At 43.6% G+C, this 14,427-nt stretch overlaps 1 protein-coding gene across 4 annotated transcripts in view; it reads left to right on the top strand.

The window, feature by feature from the left end:
- The first annotated feature begins 631 nt into the window (after positions 1–631).
- LOC138851323 (ankyrin repeat domain-containing protein 1-like) overlaps positions 632–14,427 on the top strand; it is a 76,402-nt gene continuing 62,606 nt past the window's right edge. For 3 of the 4 annotated variants that reach the window (XM_070080347.1, XM_070080346.1, XM_070080343.1), the window contains exon 1: positions 644–851. The gene's annotated coding sequence lies outside the window, so the exon portion shown is untranslated. Of the gene's footprint in view, positions 852–14,427 lie in introns of all 4 variants that reach the window. The other variant, XM_070080345.1, reaches the window with a different exon arrangement.

Genomic DNA, 14,427 nt, shown 5'->3' with positions numbered 1-14,427 from the left:
ATACCTACGGTGTATACCCACGGTGTCTACCCACGGTGTATACTCACGGTGTATACCCACGGTGTATACCCACGGTGTCTACCCACGGTGTATACTCACGGTGTATACTCACGGTGTATACTCACGGTGTATACCCACGGTGTCTACCCACGGTGTATACTCACGGTGTATACTCACGGTGTATACTCACGGTGTATACCCACGGTGTATACCCACGGTGTCTACCCACGGTGTATACTCACGGTGTATACCTACGGTGTATACCCACGGTGTCTACCCACGGTGTATACTCACGGTGTATACCCACGGTGTATACCCACGGTGTCTACCCACGGTGTATACTCACGGTGTATACTCACGGTGTATACCCACGGTGTCTACCCACGGTGTATACTCACGGTGTATACCCACGGTGTATACCCACGGTGTCTACCCACGGTGTATACTCACGGTGTATACCCACGGTGTATACCCATGGTGTATACCGACGGTGTCTACCCACGGTGTATACTCACGGTGTATACCCACGGTGTATACCCACGGTGTATACCCACGGTGTATACCCACGGTGTATAAATACACACTAACCTTATGGGGTGTGTGGAGGCGTGTGAGGTGTAGCTGGCTGTCAGTGGAACCTGGGTAGTGTCTGCTTCTACACCATCGCCTCTCCCTACATTCTACACCCATATTTTTTGGAGGTGTATATATACAAATGTATACACATTTTAAGAAAGAACACTAAGTATATTGTGGAAGGAATTATATACATATATATTCTTAATTTATAATTCAGTGAAAACTTTGCCTCAAGGTTGTTTATCGCGGGAGTTGAAAACATTGTCAGCATGGTAAGTAAGTTTATTCAGGTATACACAAATACAGTTACATATATTATCATACATAGCAGCATATGTGTAGAGAACCTGGGATAACCCCAAAAAAGTCAAACAAAATGGCTTATTTCCATTTGGGTCCTTTACTTATTTCCATTGGGTTCCTTTGCTTATTTCCATTTGGGTCCTTTACTTATTTCCATTGGGGTCCTTTGCTTATTTCCATTGGGGTCCTTTACTTATTTCCATTGGGGTCCTTTACTTATTTCCATTGGGGTCCATCAAGGGGATTTTGCACTGGCTATCATCTGAGTAACAAATATACTCGACATTATTAGTGGAATAGCTGTTCATGACCTTCCAGTTTCGGGTCTTACATCGTCGAGTGACGTTGTTGCAATCAACATTCTTCACGTCAATTAGTTAAATATACTTCGTGCCATTTTGGATCATATCCTAAGTATTTAACCAGTCTATATAAACGTGTTTATAAATTTTTGAGTCTTTCTGAATTTACAGCTAACGTACTAACCGATGTGATACCTGAGAAACGTCCTGCTATAAACAAACGGAATTTCATTAACAACTATGAGTGTCAACTATGCTGTTACAAAACAGTATATCAGTTTAATATACTTGAAATATCTGTCCACCACCCAAGAGGTGAGTATAACGTACTAGAGAGTGAAGTGGGATACCAGTACACTAGTGAGGTAGCAACGAGACCACACCACCCACAAGGTGATAACAGGAGACAACTACTGAAGTGCTGACAGCAAGACCACACCACCCACAAGGTGATAACACGACACAACTACTGAAGTGCTGACAGCAAGACCACACCACCCACAAGGTGATAACACGACACAACTACTGAAGTGCTGACAGCCTGACCACACCACCCACAAGGTGATAACAGGACACAACTACTGAAGTGTTGACAGCCAGACCACACCACCCACAAGGTGATAACAGGAGACAACTACTGAAGTGTTGACAGCCAGACCACACCACCCACAAGGTGATAACAGGAGACAACTACTGAAGTGTTGACACCAACACCACACCACCCACAAGGTGATAACAGGAGACAACTACTGAAGTGTTGACAGCCAGACCACACCACCCACAAGGTGATAACAGGAGACAACTACTGAAGTGTTGACAGCCAGACCACACCACCCACAAGGTGATAACACGACACAACTACTGAAGTGCTGACAGCCTGACCACACCACCCACAAGGTGATAACACGACACAACTACTGAAGTGTTGACAGCCAGACCACACCACCCACAAGGTGATAACAGGACACAACTACTGAAGTGTTGACAGCCAGACCACACCACCCACAAGGTGATAACAGGACACAACTACTGAAGTGCTGACAGCCAGACCACACCGCCCACAAGGTGATAACAGGAGACAACTATTTAAGTGCTGACAGCAAGACCACACCAACCACAAGGTGATAACAGGAGACAACTACTGAAGTGCTGACAGCCAGACCACACCACCCACAAGGTGATAACAGGAGACAACTACTGAAGTGCTGACAGCAAGACCACACCCCCCACAAGGTGATAACAGGAGACAACTATTTAAGTGTTAACAGCAAGACCACACCACCCACAAGGTGACGCCGGGATCACACTTCACATGTGCTGTATGCACGAGGCACCGACAATACAGCTGGTGTATGTATGCACGAGGCACCGACAATACAGATGGTGTATGTATGCACGAGGCACCGACAATACAGATGGTGTATGTATGCACGAGGCACCGACAATACAGATGGTGTATGTATGCACGAGGCACCGACAATACAGATGGTGTATGTATGCACGAGGCACCGACAATACAGATGGTGTATGTAGGTATGTATATTTTTACATGCTGATTTGTCTGTGTCGCCGAGCAAAGGAAGGCATTGCCTCATAAATTAATATTGGACAGCGTTACTACCAATTTAACATCAATACTCGAATATCCAAAAACTGTGAAATAAGTTAAAAACTCTATTAAACTGTTTGTGGAGCAAACATGCTAACAACTAAACACACACACACACACACACACACATATATATATATATATATATATATATATATATATATATATATATATATATATATATATATATATATATATATATATATATAATGTCGTGGGATATCACCTCACATATGACATTTCACCTGTTACTGCTGGCCGCACTCAAACTGACGTACAAACCACAGCCCGGTTGGTCAGGTACTGACTTTAGGTGTCTGTCCAGTGCCTTTTTGAAGACAGCCAGGGGTCTATTGGTAATCTCCCTTATGTATAATGTGAGGTAATTGAACAGTCTTGGGCCCCTGACACTTATTGTGTTGTCTCTCAGAGTATTCATGGCACCCCTGCATTTCATTGGGGGAATGATGCATGTAGTACCGCTCCAGGGAATACACATCAAGGGCCCCCAACCGTTCCCAGTAATTTAGGTGCCTTATCGTACTTATGTGTGCCGTGAAAGTTCTTTGTACACTCTCTGGTCAGCAATTTCGCCTGTCCTGAAGGGGAGGGGGGCGTTAGTGTACAGCAGTATTCCAGCCTAGAGAGAATAAGCGATTTGAAGGGAATCATCACTGGCTTGACGTTCCTAGTTTTGAAAGTTCTCATTATCCATCCTGTCATTTTCCTAGCAGATGCGGTAGATACATGGTTGTGGTCATTGAAGATGAGATCGTCTGACATTATCACTCCCAGGTCCATCACATAACTTTTCCGCTCTATTGTATGTAACAATTTGTCATATACCCTGATACAGCTTTGATTTCCTCAAGTTTTCCATATCTGAGCAGTTGATATTTCTCATCATTGAACTTTATAATGTTTTCAGTGGTCCAGTTGAAGATTTGGTTGATGTCCGCTTGGAGTCTCACAGTGTCTTTGGAGGTCACTGTCATGGTGATCCGGGTGTCATCCGCAAAGGAAGACACGGACTATGGCTTACATCTCTGTTTATGTCAGATATGAGGATGAGGAATAGAATGGGAGAGAGTACTGTGCCTTGTGGAACACTGGGAGCGAGTACTGTGCCTTGTGGAACAGTGGGAGCGAGTACTGTGCCTTGTGGAACACTGGGAGCGAGTACTGTGCCTTGTGGAACACTGGGAGCGAGTACTGTGCCTTGTGGAACACTGGGAGCGAGTACTGTGCCTTGTGGAACACTGGGAGCGAGTACTGTGCCTTGTGGGACACTGGAAGCGAGTACTGTGCCTTGTGGAACACTGGAAGCGAGTACTGTGCCTTGTGGAACACTGGGAGCGAGTACTGTGCCTTGTGGAACACTGGGAGCGAGTACTGTGCCTTGTGGAACACTGGGAGCGAGTACTGTGCCTTGTGGAACACTGGGAGCGAGTACTGTGCCTTGTGGAACACTGGGAGCGAGTACTGTGCCTTGTGGAACACTGGGAGCGAGTACTGTGCCTTGTGGGACACTGGAAGCGAGTACTGTGCCTTGTGGAACACTGGAAGCGAGTACTGTGCCTTGTGGAACACTGGGAGCGAGTACTGTGCCTTGTGGAACACTGGGAGCGAGTACTGTGCCTTGTGGAACACTGGAAGCGAGTACTGTGCCTTGTGGAACACTGGAAGCGAGTACTGTGCCTTGTGGAACACTGGAAGCGAGTACTGTGCCTTGTGGAACACTGGAAGCGAGTACTGTGCCTTGTGGAACACTGGGAGCGAGTACTGTGCCTTGTGGAACACTGGGAGCGAGTACTGTGCCTTGTGGAACACTGGAAGCGAGTACTGTGCCTTGTGGAACACTGGAAGCGAGTACTGTGCCTTGTGGAACACTGGGAGCGAGTACTGTGCCTTGTGGAACACTGGGAGCGAGTACTGTGCCTTGTGGGACACTGGAAGCGAGTACTGTGCCTTGTGGAACACTGGAAGCGAGTACTGTGCCTTGTGGAACACTGGGAGCGAGTACTGTGCCTTGTGGAACACTGGGAGCGAGTACTGTGCCTTGTGGAACACTGGGAGCGAGTACTGTGCCTTGTGGAACACTGGGAGCGAGTACTGTGCCTTGTGGAACACTGGGAGCGAGTACTGTGCCTTGTGGAACACTGGGAGCGAGTACTGTGCCTTGTGGGACACTGGAAGCGAGTACTGTGCCTTGTGGAACACTGGAAGCGAGTACTGTGCCTTGTGGAACACTGGGAGCGAGTACTGTGCCTTGTGGAACACTGGGAGCGAGTACTGTGCCTTGTGGAACACTGGAAGCGAGTACTGTGCCTTGTGGAACACTGGAAGCGAGTACTGTGCCTTGTAGAACACTGGGAGCGAGTACTGTGCCTTGTGGAACACTGGGAGCGAGTACTGTGCCTTGTGGAACACTGGAAGCGAGTACTGTGCCTTGTGGAACACTGGAAGCGAGTACTGTGCCTTGTGGAACACTGGGAGCGAGTACTGTGCCTTGTGGAACACTGGGAGCGAGTACTGTGCCTTGTGGAACACTGGAAGCGAGTACTGTGCCTTGTGGAACAGAACTTTTCACCGTAGCTGCCTGAGACTTTACTGTTTACTATTACTTTTTGTTCTATTTTTCAGGAAGTTATAGATCCATCTACCAACTTTTCCCGTTATTCCTTTATCACGCATTCTGTGCGCCATTACACCATGGTCACACTTGTCGAAAACTTTTGCAAAGTCTTTGTATACGACATCTGTATTTTGTATATCGTCTACATCATCCAGGACCTTGTCATAGTAGTCCAGTAACTGGTACAGGCAGGAGCGACCTGTTCTAAACCCATGTTGCCCTGGGTTGTGTAATTGATGGGTATCTAGGTGGTTGGCGATCTTGCTTCTTAGGACCCTTTCAAATATTTTTATGATATGGGATGTTAGTGCTATTGGTCTGTAGTTCTCTGCAATTTCTTTACTGCCACCTTTATAGAGTGGGGCTATGTCTGTTGTTTTTAGTGAGTGTGGGAGGACCACTGTGTCCATGCTCCCTCTCCATAGAATGTTGAAGGCACGTGATAGGGGCTTCTTGCAGTTCTTCATGAACACGGAGTTCCATGAGTCTGGGCCTGGGGCAGAGTGCATGGGCATGTCATTGATTGCCTTTTCAAAGTCTTGTGATCTTAGGATAATATCCAAGATTTTTGAGATGACCAAATTTTGGGTCTCGTTCTTAAGGAATTCATTTGGATTGTCGCATTGTTTAAATTCTTCCCAAATTTTATGAATTATAAATGAATCTAATTTGCATAATCCCAAATCATATTAAAATCAATACTGTTTCTTTTATGAAATATGATTTAATTATATTTCTCTCAGATACAACTTTCTCCGAATTGAAAATCAGTTGAGTGATTAAAATCTTTCATAAATAAACAAAGCATCAGATTCTTGTCCAGTTCTTCTGCTGTATTTATGTTGTTGCTGTCTTAGTTCAAGGCTTTTAGCAGTTTGCAGGTAATAAAGTTTATTATGTTTTTTACGGGGAATATTGTAGACATATCCATCAGCATTTTGGGGGGAATTTTTAATCAGATTTTTTTTACTGTATCAACATTTGTAAAAACAACTTTGTTTTTTAATTCCTTAAGTAGAGGAGATATACCAAGAAGATTTTTATTGTAAGAGAGACACAACATATTCTTGGTTGAATATGATTGTTTGTCTTTTCTTGAATTGTAAAATGTATATTTTACAATATATATATATATATATATATATATATATATATATATATATGTATATATATATATATATATATATATATATATATATATATATATATATATATGTATAACAACACTGTGACGACTTGCTGAAGATTCGAACCCGTGTTGTTTTAGCCCGCCTCATAGTGAACGGAAATTCACGATGCTCTAACCCATGGGACCATACAATCCTACAAGAGTCACGCACCCAGCAGAGCAAGGTGTTGTACCGTGATCCGAGGACATACGATGGTGTGGATGCTTCTGAGATAATTTCATCCTCTTCCCCGTTTGGTGTACTATCCTCCACGAGCAATATATACATATTATTGTAACCAAAAACAAGTGGGAGGAGGATGAAATTAGCTCTGAAGCACCCACACCATCGTTTGTCCTCGGATCGCGGTACAACATCTAGCTTTGGTAGGTGCGTGATTCTTGTAGGATTGTATGGTCCCATGGCTTAGAGCGTCGTGAATTTTCGTTCACCATGTGGCGGGCTAAAACAACACGGGTTCGAATCCTTGGCTAGTCGCAGTGTTGTTATTGATTAAATACCACTTGTATCTATATATATATATATATATATATATATATATATATATATATATATATATATATATATATATATATATATATATATATATATACACATTAAATATATATATATGTCGTGCCGAATATGTAAAACTGGTCAATTAGCAAGAACTCATTTAAAATTAAGTCCTTTCTAAAATTTTCTCTTTTACGTTCAAAGATATATTTTTTTCATTAATGTTAATATAAAAAATTATAATTTTGCACCAAAAGGAACTTAGACAACTTACCTAACCTTATTATAACAAGAACAATTTATTTTAGCCTAACCCAACTAAATATATTTTAGATTTGTTTAAAATAATTTAATACTAAACAAACACAGTGAAACATATTTTTTTCGTTAGGTTCAGAATGATTTTGGCGAAATTATTGCATACACAAATTTTCACTTGTCCTATATGGCAAGATGAGCGTTGCTATTTAAGCCAAGATCGCAAGTTCTGCATATTCGGCACGACACACACACACACATACACACATATATATATATATATATATATATATATATATATATATATATATATATATATATATATATATATATATATATATAACAACCACTGTGAAAGAATAGTGAAATTCCAAGCATTCCGTGACTACTCACATTATCAAGGAACAATAAAAGTAATACATCAAAGGAAGGTAAATAAAGGGTCTAGACCACACCTCACCATCACATCCCACAACAAAGCAACACCTGACACGCGACTCATAAAAAAGAGAACACTGCAGCAGGCCCACTGGCCCAACTAGACACGTCCTTTACGACATCCCACAAACTATTCTACCCAAGAATTAAGATTTATTATTTGTCCAATGTATTATTAAATTCCTCCCAAATTTTATTAATTATAAATGGATCTGATTTATATAAACCAAAGGAAATATTCATATTATTTTCAAAACTGCTTTTTATGAAACAAGATTCAATTATATTCCTGTCGACCATGGACTTGCTTGCCCCATTTAATTTGAATTATATATATATATATATATATATATATATATATATATATATATATATATATATATATATATATATATATATTTAAATTAAATTGTAATAAACAATTGTGGACTAAGGGCTTGAACCATGGTCCATAAATTTGAGTTCATAGACGATTTGGCCTTGAGGGGGGATAAGAATAGAGCCAGTGTTAAAGCCAGTGTTAAAGCTCGTAGACCGGCAGGAGTTCCGTTGGGTTACAGTTGATGCCTCTGACAGAATATAATACAGTAAGTGTGAGATGAACAAGTGTTCTGAAGAGACTACGGTATCACACACTACCCAGTTTGTACAATGGTCTGTCGCACACCTGAGAACCCAGTGTCACTAACCTCTACTATCTGGCAGTGCCACTTGGCACCTGGTGGCCACCCACACACCAACTCTCCCCACCCCACCGTCCCTCTCCTCAAATTTATTGAGAGGATCGGAACGGCGAGGGAGAGGAGGGAAGGGGGGAGGGGAAGAAGAATGGGACTCGAGGGTAGGAAGGAGGGAAAGAGGGAGGAATGACGGGGGAAAGGGTGGAGGGAGAGATGGAAGAATGTAGAGAATAAGAGGAGAAAAAGAAAGATAGGCAGGCAGAGAGACATGTAGGCAGACAGAGAGACAGACATACAAAGAGAAAGGTAGACAGAGAAAGCATAAACACACACATACACACGCACATACACACACGCATACACACACACATACACATCGATGTCAAGTATCCATAAGCAAGTGCATCTTACATATGACAAGTGGTAGGTAAAGTGCACACACACACACACACACACACACACACACATACACACATACATACACACACATACATACACACACACACATACACACACATACACACACATATAAATACACACACACATACACACATACACACACACACGCACACACACACGCACACACACACACACACACACACACACACACACACACACACACACACACACACACACACACACACACACACACACACACACACACACACACACACACACACACCCGCAACCTCAACTAGGTGAGTACTAGGTGAGTACACACAAACCTAACCTAACACATTAGCTCATAAATCCCCCCACCACGCCCACACATTTTTACGATAAGCTGAAGCAGCTAGAACATCCCAACAGGATAAAAACAAAATGGGCTCTCAAAGGGGAGGACGTAAAGGCAAGGGGACCGATGATGGCTGGTCGGAAAAGGAAGAATGGGTAGAACGGCTCAAGAACAAAATGGAACAACAATGGGAGAAAAGGTTAAATGAGCTTAGCAATAACATGTTAGAGCGAATATCTGCAGAGAGCAAGAAGTGGGAATCACGAGCTGTAGAAGCTGAGGCAAAGATACAGAGATTGGAGGAAGAAATGGATGTGCTGAAGCAGGATCTAAAGATGAGGTCCGAAAGGAGCAAGATGACTGAAATGGGAACATCAGCAGGCAGCGAGGGGACTGAAGGAGGGGATGGATCTAAGCAGTCTTTAGCAGCAGTAATATCAGGCCATCATGGCGTCTGGGAGATGATTAGGGAAACAGCAAAGGAGATGCTTAAATCAGATCCAGAGATACAGAGGGAAAAGAAATGGGAAGAGGAGAGGGAGAGGTCAATAATTATTCATGGGCTTCAGGAGGCTGAAGGGCAGACATATGATGAAAGAAAGCATTGGGAGAAAACAGAGATTAAGAACATCATTGCAATAACAGGAGAGAAGGACATGTCTCAGGTAGAAAATTTTCACAGACTTGGGGGGGGGGGTATTCGAGGGAAAAAAATCGACCAATCAGATTGACATTGAAGACAGATGTGGTACGGAACAGGATCCTACAACAGAAACCACTGTTAAAGGACTCTCCAGATTGTCAAAAAGTGTTCCTCAATGGAGACAGAACATGAAAGGAAAGGGAACAACTGAAAGTGAGAGCAAGACAGAACCAGTGGATGGAAAGAGAGATAGGACAGGCAACGACAGACAGGAAAACTCAGCCTTTGGGGGAACATCAAACACAAATACAGAAACCTCTCAAAATACAGTAATGGAAAGGAAGCTAAAGGTATGGTACACCAATGCAGATGGAATAACAAATAAGAGTGAAGAGTGGCAAGAATGCATCATTGATGCATCACCTGACATCATAGCACTAACAGAGGCAAAACTTACAGGGATGATAACAGATTCAATTATTCCACCTGGATATCAGATTATGAGGAAAGACAGAGAGAACAGAGGAGGGGGAGGAGTAGCATTGCTCATAAAAAAACAGTGGAGTTTTGAGGAGATGGGAGGAATGGAAAAAAGGGAAACAGATGACTTCATTGTAGTAACACTTGAGACTGGTGGTCCAAAGGTGATGGTAGCAGTGATGTATAACCCACCACTTAACAGCAGGAGAACAAGAGAAGAGTATGATGTGTGCAATAGGGCAATGGTGGATACACTAGCTGAAGTGGCCAGGAGGGCTCATATGGGTAGGACAAAATTGCTTATAATGGGGGATTTCAATCATAAAGAGATTGACTGGGAAAACCTAGAGCCACATGGGGGACCAGAAACATGGAGGGCTAAGATGTTAGAGACTGTACTGAAGAACTTCATGCATTAACATGTTAGGGATACAACCAGAGAGAGAGGAGAGGATGTTGCAGCAAGGCTGGATCTCGTATTCACCTTGAATAGTTCAGACATAAGGGATATCACCCACGAAAGACCCTTTGGCGCTAGTGATCGTGATGTCCTGAGTTTTGAATATCTTGTTGAGTTAACAGTGGAGAATGCAGCAGCACAAGAACAAAGAGAGAAATCAAACTTCGAAAAAGGGGACTACACAGGAATGAGAAGTTTCCTGCATGAAGTGCAGTGGGAAAGAGAACTAGATGGAAAGACAGTAAATGAAATGATGGAAATAGTAACCACTAAGTGCAGGGAGGCAGAGGAAAGGTTCATACCAAAGGGCAACAGAAAAAATGGTAAGACCAGAGTGAGCCCATGGTTTAACTGGAGATGTAAAGAGGCCAAAGCCAAGTGTGCTAGAGCATGGAAAAGGTATAGAAGGCAAAGGACTCAAGAAAACAAGGAGCTGAGCAGAAGAACCAGAAACGAATATGCAAGGATGTGGAGAGAGGCCCAGAGGCAATACGAGAACGACATAGCATCAAAAGCCAAATCTGAACCAAAGTTGTTATACAGTCACATTAGGAGAAAAACAACAGTCAAGGACCAGGTAATCAGACTGAGGAAAGAAGGAGGGAAGCTCACGAAGAGTGACCAAGAAGTATGTGATGAACTAAACAAAAGATTTAGAGAAGTATTCACAATAGAGTCAGGAATGCTTCCAGCAAACTGTGGAGGTAGGGTGCACCAGCAGGTGCTGGACACAATGCACATAACCAAGGTAGAGGTGAAGAAACTGCTAGACGAACTCGGTACCTCAAAGGCGGTGGGCCCAGATAACATATCTCCATGGATACTGAGAGAGGGAGCAGAGGAACTGTGTGTGTCATTAGCAACAATCTTCAGTAAATCTATCGAAACAGGGCAGTTGCCTGAGGCGTGGAAGACAGCACATGTAGTTCCAATTTTTAAGAAAGGGGACAGACAGGCAGCATTGAACTACAGACCAGTGTCACTGACTTGTATAGTATGTAAAGTCATGGAAAAGATTATCACGAGAAAAGTAGTGGAACACATTGAAAAGATTGGGCTCATACGTGACAGTCAGCACGGCTTCAGAGATGGGAAATCCTGTGTCACAAATTTACTTGAGTTCTACAATAAGGTAACAGAAGTAAGACAGGAGAGAGAGGGATGGGTAGATTGCATCTTTTTGGATTGCAAGAAGGCTTTTGACAATACCAAACAAGAGACTGGTGCAAAAATTAGAGAGGAGCAAGCAGGAATAACGGGGAAAGTACTGCAATGAATCAGGGAATACCTGACAGGAAGGAAACAACGTGTGTTGGTACGTGCTGAAGTGTCGGAGTGGGCAAATGTGTCTAGTGGGGTTCCACAAGGTTCAGTCCTAGGCCCGGTGCTGTTTCTTGTATACGTGAATGACATGGTGGAAGGAATAGATTCAAAAGTGTCACTGTTCGCTGATGATGTGACACTGATGAGGAGAATACAAGTGGGCGAGGATCAGTTAAGATTACAAGGGGATCTGGACAAACTACAAGTATGGTCCGACAAATGGCTCCTGGAGTTTAACCCCAGTAAGTGTAAGGTCACGAAGATTGGGGAAGGACACAGAAGACTACAGACGGAGTACAGGTTAGGAAACCAACAGCTGCAAACGCCAGTTAAAGAAAAGGATCTTGGGGTAAGCATTATAACGAACATGTCCCCTGAGGCCCACATCAATCAAATAACTGCTGCAGCATATGGGAGATTGGAAAACCTGAGATTGGCATTTAGACATCTGAGTAAGGAGTCATTCACTACATTGTACACAGTGTACGTAAGGCCTATACTGGAATATGCAGCGCCAGTATGGAACCCTCTCTTAGCCAAACACGTCACGAAATTGGAGAAAGTGCAAAAATTTGCAACACGATTAGTCCTGGAACTGAGAAGTATATCTTATGAGGAAAGGTTAAGGGAACTCAACCTGATGTCACTAGAGGATAGGAGGGATAGAGGGGACATACTAACAACGTATAAAATACTAAGAGGCATTGACAAGGTGGACAAGGATCGAATGTTTCAGAGATGGTATACAGAAACAAGGGGACACAATTGGAAACTGAAAACCCAGATGAGTCATAGGGATGTTAGGAAATATTTCTTTAGTCTTAGAGTTGTCAGGAACTGGAATAATCTGGAGAGTGAAGTAGTGGAAGCAAGTTCCATAAATAGCTTTAAGAAGAGGTATGACAAATATCATGGAGCAGGGAGAGAGTGAATTAGTATCGACCAGAGAAGAGGCGGGGCTAGGAGCTATGACTCGACCCCTGCAACCACATACAGGTGATTACACACACACACACACACACACACACACACACACACACACACACACACACACACACACACACACACACACACACACACAGGAGGTATGTGAGGAGCTAAACAGGAGATTTAATTAAGTTTTTACAGTACAGACAGGAAAGGCTCTGGGAAGACAGCACAGAAGGGACCATCAAGAGGGAATATACCAACAAGTGTTGGATGACATACGAACAACCGAGGAGGAGGTGCAGAAGCTGCTAAGTGACCTTGATACCTCAAAGGCGATGGGACCGGACATCTCTCCGTGGGTCCTTAGAGAAGGAGCAAAGATGCTGTGCGTTCCCCTAACCACAATCTTCAACACATCTCTTGAAACTGGGCAATACCTGAGAAATGGAAGACAGCAAATGTAGTCCCCATATTTAAGAAGGGAAACAGAAACGAGGCACTAAACTACAGACTTGTGTCTCTGACATGTATAGTATGCAAAGTCATGGAGAAGATTATCAGGAGGAGAGTGGTGGAACACCTGGAATGGAACAAGATTAAAAATGAAAACCAGCATGGGTTCATGGAAGGCATATCCTGTGTCACAAACCTTCTGGACTTTTATGACAAGGTAACAGAAATGCGACACGAGAGAGAGGGGTGGGTTGATTGCATTTTCTTGAACTGCAAGAAGGCCTTCGACACAGTTCCTCACAAGAGACTAGTGCAGAAACTAGAGGATCAGGCACATATAACAGGAAGGGCACTGCAATGGATCAGAGAATACCTGACAGGGAGGCAACAACGAGTCATGGTACGGGATGAGGTATCACAGTGGGCACCTGTGACGAGCGGGGTCCCACAGGGGTCGGTCCTAGGACCAGTGCTATTACCTGGAGTTTACCTGGAGAGAGTTCCGGGGGTCAACGCCCCCGCGGCCCGGTCTGTGACCAGGCCTCCTGGTGGATCAGAGCCTGATCAACCAGGCTGTTGCTGCTGGCTGCACGCAAACCAACGTACGAGCCACAGCCCGGCTGGTCAGCAAACGACTTTAGGTGCTTGTCCAGTGCCAGCTTGAAGACTGCCAGGGGTCTGTTGGTAATCCCCCTTATGTATGCTGGGAGGCAGTTGAACAGTCTCGGGCCCCTGACACTTATTGTATGGTCTCTTAACGTGCTAGTGACACCCCTGCTTTTCATTGGGGGGATGTTGCATCGTCTGCCAAGTCTTTTGCTTTCGTAGTGAGTGATTTTCGTGTGCAAGTTCGGTACTAGTCCCTCTAGGATTTTACAGGTGTATATAATCATGTATCTCTCCCGCCTGAGTT

This window comes from Cherax quadricarinatus, unplaced genomic scaffold, assembly GCF_038502225.1.
Source record: "Cherax quadricarinatus isolate ZL_2023a unplaced genomic scaffold, ASM3850222v1 Contig336, whole genome shotgun sequence".
Taxonomy (NCBI): Eukaryota; Metazoa; Arthropoda; class Malacostraca; order Decapoda; family Parastacidae; genus Cherax; species Cherax quadricarinatus.
Note: the sequence above shows the minus strand (reverse complement) of the source record. Positions and strands in the feature narration are given on the sequence as shown.